Below are 12,341 nucleotides of genomic sequence, written 5' to 3' on the forward strand. Positions count from 1 at the left end.
CTGCAAAAGCCCCTTCCTCTCAGAAGAAAACATTCCTTTAACAAGAACATGAGCTAAAACTTTGTAACCATTCCCTTGAGCAGGGAAAAATCTCGTTTTAATAAACATTCAAGTCAAATATTTATGTTCTTCTACAGATTCCTTTTTGTGCTAATATCACTGTCTCTGGTAGGAACTAAATAAAAAGTCAAAGAACACAAAAACATGACCACTCTAACAATGCCTCAAAATAAAAGGGCACAATCATTCTCAAGCAAACCAAAGATGGCTTAAGATACATTGTTAATGCCAAACCTACACACTGAACGAAACTCCATTCATATGTGAAAAGTCATAGTAGTGACCAAATGCTGCATGTAAGTCAGATTTCTTCAAAGTTGTTAAAAAAGTTAAAAATTTGACACTTACTGAAGTAGGTGATATTTATATAAATTTTTATGTTCCTCCCTCAAAAATTTAAGATGTATATCCAGCTAAGCTTCTAACATCAATGCATGTTTCTATGAATTTACAAAATGCTTTTTGTAACGTATTCTAGAATAAAATAAGGTATTTTTACTATTGAAAAACATGCTTCTACTTGTTCTGGGTCTGGTTTGGATGGAGTTAACTTTCTTTAAAACATCCTACATGGTACTGTGTTTTGGATTTTGGCTAAAACAGTGCTGATAATACACCAGTATTCTGAATACAGCTAACAGCGCTTGCACAGCATCAAGGCTTTTGCTTCCCACCAGCTCTGTCACTCCACCAAGTAGCCTGGCAGTGGGCAAGAAGTTGGGAGGGGACAAAGGTGACCCAAAAGGCCAAAGGGATATTCCATACCATCTAACATCACACTTAGCAATAGAAACATGAGTAAAACAAGAAAAGGGTATGTGGTTTGTCTTCCAAAGCAGCTGTTGCTCAGAGACTAGCTGGGCATTGGAATGCTTGTGGGTGGGAGGTGGTGACTATGTGCATAATTTGTTTTTTGATTTGTTTTTCCTTTCTTCTTTTTCTTTTGATTATTAAATTGTCTTTGTCTTGAACTGTGAGTTTTCTCATTTCCCCTCTCCCTAGCCTCTCTCCATCCTGCTGTGGGTGGTAGTGAGCCAGCAGCTGAGCGGGTGCTGAGCTGCTGGCCTGGGTCAACCCACCACACGACTGTTTTTCTTTTCTCCATCCAAAGCACAACCATGTTCATAGTTGTGGTTTGTGTTTGTTTTTCTAAATGCACTGAAACAGTAACAAGGTGGAATACTGTCTAGAGCTCCCTCTCCAAAGTGCAACAAATACTTGAGTTTGAATGATTGGAATGCGGTACTGCAGTTTGCTGTGTGCCATTTAAAGAAAATCTGTAATTTCATTTTTGCAAACCATAAGCAAAAGAGTCTACTTACCATTAAAACAAATAAAGCAAACCAAATTATAAGATTCGAGCAGAATTCTAAATCAATCATTTATTTCTGACAAACGCTTTCACAATCACACTTTTAACCCCATTCCCTGACATCTGAATGCCAGTTCCACGTGCATGATGAACAGCAGGCAGAAACACATTCCCAAAGATTATTTCAGATTGCAACTTAGCTCAGTATTCACTTATTCATCAGACAAATCTGCAGGCTTTGAGAATTACTTCATTTTTCTTTTGGGATATTAAGTACTATACAGGAGTGTTATTGCACAGAAATATTAGTCAGAGCAAGAACACCAGAGACTCACACCCTTCCCATTGTTTTGAAATGTAAACATTAAGTCATCTAGAATTTCAAATAAGAAATGCAGGATATATGTTATACAAATTGCATACCTGTTACAATCACAGAATAATCTTAATCTGTCAGATTTTTCAAGTACATACTTATTGGCACAAACACAACAATCCCCACACACAACAAGAATAAAAATCTACCTCTTATCTCTAAAATTTTAAAGGGAGGAAGTAGGATAATCTTAAGAACTTTATCTCATATTTTCAAATAAAATTAGCAGCTTGCTATTTAGGAACTGTTTTCACACTTCAGTAACTTGTCTACATACAAAACTCTATCAAGTAAACTTATTTCTAAAGGAAGTTGTATCTTGCACATTCTTCACAGTTTTACAAGTGCCCCCCCCAGATGTCAACAAACCAAGTCCACTGTATCAGTTGAACTGCGTAACACAGCACTAGGCTGAGGGTGTGGACACACACTGTGCAAGACTGGGAACATGCAAGGTTAGCTGCTGCTAATTCTGAATTTGTGAACTGCACTATTCAACAAATTTCAGTACTCAGAAATATAGTTGCAAATGTATCAGCAGTTAGAATCAGTGAGAAAAACACAAACCCAAAACTTAAATTTAAAAGCAAATTCTTCTGCTTTGTGAGTTTAAGAGCTTCCCACAGGCCCCATTTTCGATGCTCTCAACCAAGACTTGCCTAACGACAAGCAGTTGACTCAGAAATTAAGTAAAAAGGGAAAACGTGTGGTGTATCAGATAAACTCTCAACTCGCAGTGCTCTAGAACAGATCAGGGTATTTCACCTGATTGCCTGCCCACTGTGAACAACGCAAAACTGTCCCTCAGCATCTCAGCACACGCTCATTGCCTTGACTTGCATAGCTAATACTGGACATTAATTTTAAACCCGTGCTCATTCATTACATATGAAAAAACCATATTACAGATACATGCTCAAGAAGCTGCTCCTGCCTGGCTCTGCAGATAAGAGAGGCTGCAGGTCCTCTCACCAGCCTGCTTAAGGCTGGCTGTTGGCACGGAGCTCCATCTACCTACCGGTTTGTGGTCCTGCACACCCCCGGGAAGAGCTGGAGGGAAAAAAAAATTAAAACCTCAACAGCTGCTTCACATCTTCATTTGCTAATGAAATCAGGATATTCAGAAAACTCTACTAATTCAGAAGAAAACAGTCAACAAAATACATGCACTCACACATGGTTGAAACCATGGTGAAACCATGAAGGGGTAGAAACAGTTGTACATATATGAAATCTTCTATTATCATTTAGTATTTGTGAAATGTATCTAAAAAACTGTTCTAAAGAACTAGCTTTTCCCTACAAGAAGCAACATATGACTATACGCTCCCAATCCAGATGTAAAGCTTTATCGATCCTTCTTAAACTAAGCAAATAAGCAAACACATTACTCTGAAAAATTACCAAAAATCAGTTGCATATCTGCACAATTTAAGGCATTAAAGATGGTTGTCTTTCTTAAAATAAGGAGATTCCTCAAACATACAGAAGCAAAAATGTTTCAGTAGGAGACTGCCATCAGTTTTCATCAAGGGTATTTCTGTACTGTAGCCACTGAAGCTCATGCAGCTATAATATGTCTGACTTTGAAGATTAATTTGGCTACTGCTGTCACATGCAGCATTTCTCAAATTGAGCCATTTAGCCCCTGCCTTACTAACTCCACTCTGCCTTCAATTCACGTTTGGCAGTGAAAATAGTATCTTTTCCTCCCCTGGACCCTCTGTGCCCAGCTGCCAAGCCTATTGAGCTCAGGCTGCAGAAGAGAAGTCAGAACAGAAGGCAGCAGCGCTACCACTTCTGTGCAGCCGTTCAGGTAGTTACTTGAGCTTGTTTAGAAAAGGCTTACTGTGGTGACGGTGGAGCAACAGCTGAGAAATTAGATTGCCTGCCCAAGCAGCAACCGTGACTAGGTGGCAAGAGCCAACAAATGGCTGACTACTCACCCCAGTTCTGTCCTCCAAGGCTTGTCTAGCAAGACACGGTGCAAGAGAAGAGACAGAGCTCCACGGCCGCTCCCCAACTCTTTTCTTTAAACACCTTGCCCCACACTCAACACCATGTTGAAGGCAGCTAAGTGGGGCTCCATACTCTTGGGGGCTCATAAGCAATGGGGTCAGGGTAAGGGAATCACAGAAATACCTCCCATCCCTCACGCTGTACCTATACATAGGGAAAAGATGAGAATAATTTAGCCAGGAACACCTGGAAACAACGAACAGATGGTCACTGCAGGGAGACAGGAATGGAGCGAGGAGTAGTAAGAGCCAGGTGCTACAGAATATCCTATGAGGCAGGGAGAACTGGTGAACAGGGACACCAGGGAATTCACACAGTTCCTCCTGGGGCTCAGTCTTCCCAATTTAGTTTGTCCTCCTAAAATGATAGTTGAAGAGACTAATTGACACAATCTCCTCCAATGAACTTGCATAACACCACAGAATGAGAACAGAATGATGCCTTTTTTTCTTTTTTCATTTTAACTTGAAGGAAAAGCAACACTTAAACCTTGAAGATGGCTTTTCACTTGCTAAATTCAAATTTTAATCAAAACGCATCTTAAAATACAACTGAGCAGAAGTATGGGGTGGTTGATGTCTCTTTAAGGAACAATGACATCAATGCAGGCTACACTTGAGAAGGATATAGGTGTGGGACTACATCCTTTTTCATCATACATAATCAGGTGCAAAGAGAAAAGTTTAACTTCAAGATTCCTGTGGTCTAACGAAAATAAATATCATTACAAACAGATCCAAGAATACAGACTTATTAAATACTGTTTGTTTTTCTTCAGATATAGATCATGGGAACAGAGATATTTAACTACCTAAAGACTAATTTTTATTCTATCTTAGACTGTTTACACTGTCAGCAAGCTCTTGATATCCTGACAACTAGCAGAAAGGGGAAAATAAACCCACCCAAAAGTGGAAAAAAGTCAACTAGCATCTGTGAAAACAGATTGAAATTGGTATCCGAGTATTTGATTGTCTTCCTTTGATTACACTGAGCAACTGAATGTCTATGGTACTATCTGTATCACTCCTCTAGTAATTTGCAATAAAGAAATTGAAAATCAGAACACATTTTTGTAGCTCTACAAAAAGAGCTATAAAACATTCGACAAATCTTAAAATTGTGGTGGATATTTCACAGTGCCATTTTCTTCATTACAAGGAAGGTACCAAGGAGCAAATTGGTCATACAGTCCTTATGTCAAACTTCACACAAGGAAAACCACATCCTAATAGTCTGCTATAACAGAAAATGGAAAAACTGCCTAGTATGTGTGCACATAAACAAGGACGCTATAGAAAAACATGATGAAAAATACTGCTTTGGTTCTCATACTTGTATCTAAAAATGTACATAACCAAGTTAACACATTCTCACCTACTGAGCACCTAATGCTGCAAAATCCTATAGAACCTGAAATTTACTTGAATTTGAACCACAAAGACAACACATTGAGAAACAGAATCTTAAAGCAAATTGTAAATCAAAGAAATTTGAAATCAAGAACTGTACCTGAGAAAAAAGAACTATGCCTTTCTAAAAGTAATACTAATAATTTTATAATAAACTATAAATACCAATACTAATAGATTTATTATATCAGTACTAATAATTTTATTATAGAGTGGGTATAATTTAGGCAACTACAACAAGCATAAAGAACAATATCCAGACAGGACACTGCATTAGGTATGTGTCTTTACTTTTCACCATCTAAGCTCTCTCAAACAGGACGAGCTGTTTTGAAGGAAATATAGAACTATGTATCATACCATTATTGAGAGAAATGAATGCTTAAAAAAGAACACATTCATTTTTTGCATAACTTCTTTCAATAGCATTGAAGTGGCCACTGGAATGTCTCAGAATAATTTTTAAATTATGCTCAGTTAGTATTCTCAGTTCTCTAATTCCACTCCGCTACAAGCCAAGTTACCATTTTTCTTGGTAACTAGGCTTACCTTCTGGGCAGCCAATTAAGCTTCTAAAATGAAGTTAATTCTATAATACACAGGAAAAAAAAAATCTATAAAACATAGGAAATAAAATATCAGTTTTTACTATCAGATGTAATATGTAAGCACTAAGAATGGTTCCACTTCCTCACCGGTTGAGACATTAGAGTTAACAAAAAGAGGGGGTCAAATATATACATTTGGAAAGAGCGTAATGACAAAGTTAAAGCAGAGCTGATAACTCCCAAAAGAAACAAGCCAAGGATGTCTAAAAAAAACCATCAGTGTTCATAACACAAAAATGTATACATATTTAACTTTCTGTATTAAGAACCGAAACAACGCGCAATAATATTTTGTGTAAACGCTCCGCAAAAAAGAAATATTTTAATACTTCTCATTTCCATACATATCAACTGCTGTGCCTCAGAAAGCCCTCCTCCCTTTCCTCAAGCCAATCTAAGCTTAGTACTATTCATTTTTTAAATGGGCAACTAATGACAATTTCTAGCCTGGTCCCACAAGTGTAATTCATACACCCACACAACCATAAAGCAATTCTTCAGCACTAAATACTGTCTTTACAAGCAGACATTTTTATTTATAAGCTAAAGTCTAAATCAACATAAATTAGTAGATTTATACATTTTAAAAACACCATTAAAAATCCAGTTCGTTTGTGTCAAGTACAGCAGTCTTTGATCCCATGTTAAATTCTCTCACAGGAGAGCATCCCACAGCATTTTCAGAACAGTTTTGGTTCAGACACAACCCTGCTCTCATTCCACAAATCCTGACAGGAACTACCATCCCCTCCCTCCAAAGAGCTAATCAATAACCAAGTATTTTAATCCTCTTTGTCCTAATACTCTGTTACTGAAACAGATTAGATTTTTTAATTTATTTCACACGTAACATTTAAATTAGTGCATAGCTAGCTGGAATATTGCTATTTAAATGAACGCAGAACTTAAAGATCAAATTCTGTCTTCAACAGATTTATTTAAAAAGACAGAAAGGATAACATTTGTCTACCAGCATGTTATGTGGATCTCCTTAACTCAATTTACTATGGATTTCATGGTGCAAAAATTAATGCCCTCCAGGAGCTGAACTCATTACCAATTATTTCTTCTAAACCCACAGCGTAACCCCGTGCTGCTGTGACCAATGGAAGTTTTGCCATTCACTTAAAGGGAAGTTGGATCTGTTCCTTGGTTTGCTACTCCAGCAAGTGATACTTAGCAAAATGATACCATAGACACTTTCTTGACTTCTTTCTAATACAGAGAAGACACTATGAGCCAGTCTTATTACCTTATTCCCTGCTAAAACTGAGAGCAACATATTGATGACAATTTTAACTACACATAAAATTGCCAGCAGAATTGTATGTCCTTTTCAACATGAATTTCCAGAATACATTTTAGCAACAAGGATGGCAAACAGCCTGTAGAGTTGCGCACAGACCCTACGGAGCCCTTCATCCCGTTCCCTACTCCAGAACCCACAGAAGCATCCCTGCAAGTTATCTGGCACATGTATCACACCGAACTCACAGCCCATGTCCAAATAGCCTCCCACTGGCACCTGAACCATTAAACTCCTTTTACATGCATGTAACAGAAAAGCCCTAGTAAACAAAAAAAGAAAACAAGTTCTACATGTGTTCTGGTGGCAAACAAAGTTGACCATAGGTCAGGTCACAGGTGCCACAACTCTAGCTTTCAAAATAAAACCCCCTTTCAAAATAATTAACTGAACTACTGAGTTTTAATTCCTCTGAAAAGCATGAAATAGGCCTGACATGTTTGACAAGGCTTAGCCAGGTGTAATGCTGCACAGTAAATACAACAAGCTGTTCTCAAATGTAGATGGCCAGTACATACAAAGGAAACATAAACAACACATACTACTATATGATAGCTATCCACTGGCATTCAATTTAAATGATCATGTCTCTGTTACTTGTACTAGGGACAGATAAAGTGCTTGTTTCATATTTCATACAAAAAGGCTCAAGAAATTCCTTTCATTTGAGAGAACTGTAACCAAGACAGGTGAACTTTTAAACAAAAAATATTTTATTCACTGATACTATGAAAACAATAAAAATCTATCCCGGCAATATTTCATATTGTGGTAGGTTGACCCTGGCTAGACACCAGGTGCCCACTAAAGCCACTCTATCACTTCCCTCCTCAGCTGGACACGGCAGAGAAAAAAAAAAATATAATGAAAGGCCTGTGGGTCAAGATAAGGACAGAAAGATATCATTCACTAATTACTGCCACAGGCAAACCAGACTCAACTTGGGGAAATTAATTTATTACCAATCAAATCAGGGAAGAATAACGAGAAATGAAACTAAATCTTAAACACTTACCCCCACTCCCCGCTTCTTCCCAGGCTTAACTTCACTCCTGGATTCTCTATCCCACCCGCAGCACAGGGGGATGGGGAATAGGGGTTGCAGTCAGTTCACAAGACATTATTTCTGCTGCTCCTTCCTCCTCAGTGGGAGGACTCCTCACACTCTTCCCCTGCTCCAGCATGGGGTCCCTCCCATGGGAGTCAGTCCTTCATAAACTTCTCCAATGTGAGTCCTTCCCACAGGCTGCAGTTCTTCATAAGCTGCTCCAGTGTGGGTCCCTCCCACAGGGTACAGTCCAGGAACAGACTGCTCCAGCCTGGGTCCCCCAAATGGTCACAAGCCCTGCCAGCAAACCTGCTCCAGTATGAGCTCCTCTCTCTGTGGGGCCACAGGTCCTGCCAGGAGCCTGCTCCAGCATAGGCTTCCCATGGGATCACAGTCTCCTTCAGGCATCCACCTGTGCTGGTGTGGAGTCATCCACAGGCTGCAGGTGGGTATCTGCTCCACCATTAATCTCCATTAACTGCAGAGGTACAGCCTGCCTCACCATGGTCTTCACCACAGGCTGCGGGGGAATCTCTGCTCCAGCGCCCTGGAGCACCTCCTCCTGCTCCCCTTCTTCATTGACCTTGCCGTCTGCAGAGTTATCACTCTCACATATTCTCATTTCTCTCTCTGGTTACTGCTGCTCTTATGCAGATTTCCACCACCACCCCCTCTTTTCTTAAATATTTTTGTCACAGAGATGCTACCACCATCGCTGATGGGCTCAGCCTTGGCCAGTGGCGAGTCCATCTCAGAGCTGGCTAGCATTGGCTCCATCAGACAGAGGGGAAGCTTCCAGCACCTTCTCACAGAAGACACCCCTGTAGCCCCCCACTACCAAAACCTTGCAATGCAAACCCAACAGACACATAAAATATTTTCAAAATTCTAATACGTAATATTCTTCAACATGCCAAAGGCTGCCACTCTGCAGAAACCGCCAGTTTGCATTTAACCTGTCCTTAACAGACAAAAGTCCACACTAAGAATCATCACAGAAAGTAGAAGCCTGCTGTTACAGTTTCTGTACCATGGCTCACGAGGCTACCAGGGAGCATTCCAACCATCATATCACTTAAAAAACAGGTGGATCAAAGCAGCAGGGAAGCAGAGATTCATCTTTAAAAAATGAGTATACACACTAGTTCTTTCCATAGCTGTATCTGTTCTGCAAAAAAGGGTTCAGTACTGTTTCTATTACCCCTTCAAAACCATCTTCCTTTAAAAGGAAAAGACAAAAAGCCAGCAATTGTATGGTCAGGAATATCTGCCAGTTGCAACATTACCCTGTAGTTAAATTTGTTAACAGACTGCAGCCCAGAAGAGTTTTTTTGTTTGTTTGTTTTAAAAGTAATTTTCAAAACATCTGTTGCCCATCTAGGATAACAGATGTAAAAGTGAAAAGAAGCCTCTGCATAGATTTGGAAGGTCTGCACTAAAGTGAACATCAAGTCAGATCAGCAATTCATAGCTTAAAGACATTTCACTATCTGCATGCTACAATTAACACAGCATTTACTCTGCCATACATTTTGCAGCCTACAAATTTTAAGAGGTGGTAGGTAGCAAAAAGATTATTTAGGATCTCTCAAGTTCACGTGGCTGATTTTACACAAAACTGTGATCAATAGGCAGGACCCTCTCCCCCTTCATACTCAGCTCATGTGCACCTTCTTGCTTTCAATTCAAGTGAATAATGATTCTTTCCACAGAGAATTACCAAACTTGCATTTTCTCCCCTCCCCTAGCCTCTTACACCAAGCTCTGAAAACTTCCTTGCATTTTTGCTAACCTAGGCAACCTCAAAAACTAAAAACCCCACAACTGCAAAAAGCTAGATCTGGGCCATGGGGCATCAGCACTGTATTCCTGTTTCTGCCAGTAATACAATGCATTGGGTTTGTCTTGCTGAAAGAGAAAGAAGCAGCTTGTGTTATTTCTTACCGGTCAAGAAAGGAGGGTAACACCATAGTATTGCATTTCTAAATTAGCATCACCTAGAATGACTTCTAACAAGCAGAGAGATGGAATAACAGAACACAAAGAAGAAAAGTAACATCTCCTTCTCCAAAGTAATTAAAAGGGAAATTAAGTGAATCCTGAAACTAAACAAAAGCAAGTCTAATTAGTTATCACATGAAAACCGGGGAACAGATTTTTAAAGTTTCATTTGCTTCATTCCACTACTATTGGGCAGCGCAGTTCCCATCACAGTTTGTAATGGGAATCAGACTCTACAGAACTTGCAGCATCGCTATATGAAAACCTGTAATAGCTACAGAAAGGGTATATACAAATGCCAACAATAAGGAATCATTTACTAGATCCAAGACAGTATTTAATCTAACTGACTATGAGATCAGCTAGTTTGGTTTGAGCCTTATCAGTCTCAGTATTTAAAAGAAAACTAGACAAAACATCTAATACTCGTGAAAAAACGGCCATAAAGGAAAATAGATATTCTGCTACTGTATGTCCTCTCCACAGGCAGATTTACCAGGTCCTAGGAGAGCTCCCCGATGATGCTGTCACTCCCAGTGACGAGATGCAGCAGTAACTGCACAGCTTCAAAACTCCACCTCCTTCCCCCAAAACTTGTCCCTAATTTCTAAAATCCTGTACATAATTTTAAGTCCAAGTCCCTCTACTTTCCATACAGCAACCAAAACTGCAGTAACTTCTTAGCTGGATGGGCAAGGCACATTTATCACTTTCAACAGCCTGAAATCAGTGCTAATCCCTGTACCGGCGACAGGCAAAAGACTTCTTGGCCGTCACGCCGATGGCACCTCACTGGTGTATATGGCCCAGTCTCACACACCTTATACAGCTGAAGTACGTTGTAATGAATAACTACATTTTTTATACTTAAAAGCACAATGAAACAAAACCAGAACTACCACACAACATAGCGTGTTTAACTGTTATGACTTAGTTTTAACTCGTTAAACCTCACAAGATATTTAAGTTGGTGCCATAATGTATTTAAATAGGCAAATAATCCAAAATAGGTGGTTTCAGGTTGAACCAAAGCTGTATATACCCAGAGCAAAACTGGCCATGAGCAGATGCTCAAGGACAGGTACAAGAACGAGATAAGGACATTGCTGCATTTCCCCAAGACCCACAGGTGCCACAGCCTCCCGAATCTGCAGCTCTGAGATCTGCAGATCCAGAAATGTACTGCTGCGGTTAACTAATTTTTCCTTCATGATTAAAGCACTGCAATTTAAGATTGTTCTAACCGTAGTTAGAACTTGATGAAACATTTAAAAAGACACTATGTCATGGCAGGGCCCACTGAATTCCTGGACCCAGGGCGAGCAAACTCCTACAGCACCCAGCTCCAACAACCTCAACGCCGCTGAAGCTGTACCTAGACCCAGGTGCAATCGTTCAATGGGCAAACATTGGAGGGTGCGCTGTCTCGGATAAAGCGGGCTTCTGGGTACACATCCCAAATGTTTTTCCTCCAAACCACTCACACTGAAAAAACACTGTTTCCTCAAACGAAATAGACCTTCACAACACTATCAAGAAAGCAGATTAGTGTGGAACCTACTTATATTAGGAGCCCAGGTGTATGACTCATTGAGACTTCCTAAGGAGCTTTTTTCGAAGTCATAAATGTTCGAAACCAGCCCAGATTGCAAACTTTATTCACGCAAGATTTTTGGCGTGGGTTTTTTGTTTTTTTTTTGTTTGTTTTTTCTTTTTTCTTCCTTTTGGTGTTTTGTTTTTTTTTAATGCATTACTGCTATTCTCAGCACCCTCCACAGTTTGCTCTCACCTGACACTAAAGACCCCACACCGACCCTGTGAACTTGTTCGCGGCCGGTTCCCACACACACCCGCCGAGCCACCGCCCCGGCCCGGCCGCCCCTTCCCTCGGCGGGGCCGGCAGCCGCGGACCCCCAGCCGCGCCCCCCGGCGCCCGGCGGGCGGTGGGTCGGGCCAGCCGGGGGCGGCCGGCGGCCACGGGGAGGCGGGAGGTAACGGAACCCAGCCGAGGGGCTGCGCCGGCCGGCCGTCGCGGCCCACGCAGCCGGGAAGCGGGGCGAGGGCCCGGCGGCGGCGGAGCAGGCCGGGCGGCGACGGCTCGGCCCCGGAGGCGGGGGGAGGAGGGGAGGCCGGGCCGCTCGCCCGCGGGGAGGCGCCGAGGGCACGGCGGCCCCCACGAACGCCGCCTCGGCGGGACCG

At 41.1% G+C, this 12,341-nt stretch overlaps 1 protein-coding gene across 12 annotated transcripts in view; it reads right to left on the reverse strand.

Moving 5' to 3' along the window:
- The window catches only part of MIPOL1 (mirror-image polydactyly 1), a 197,360-nt gene that overhangs the window by 179,688 nt on the left and 5,331 nt on the right, over positions 1–12,341 (reverse strand). The gene's annotated exons all lie outside the window — the stretch shown is intronic.

This window comes from Falco biarmicus, chromosome 7 (assembly GCF_023638135.1).
Source record: "Falco biarmicus isolate bFalBia1 chromosome 7, bFalBia1.pri, whole genome shotgun sequence".
Lineage (NCBI taxonomy): Eukaryota > Metazoa > Chordata > Aves > Falconiformes > Falconidae > Falco > Falco biarmicus.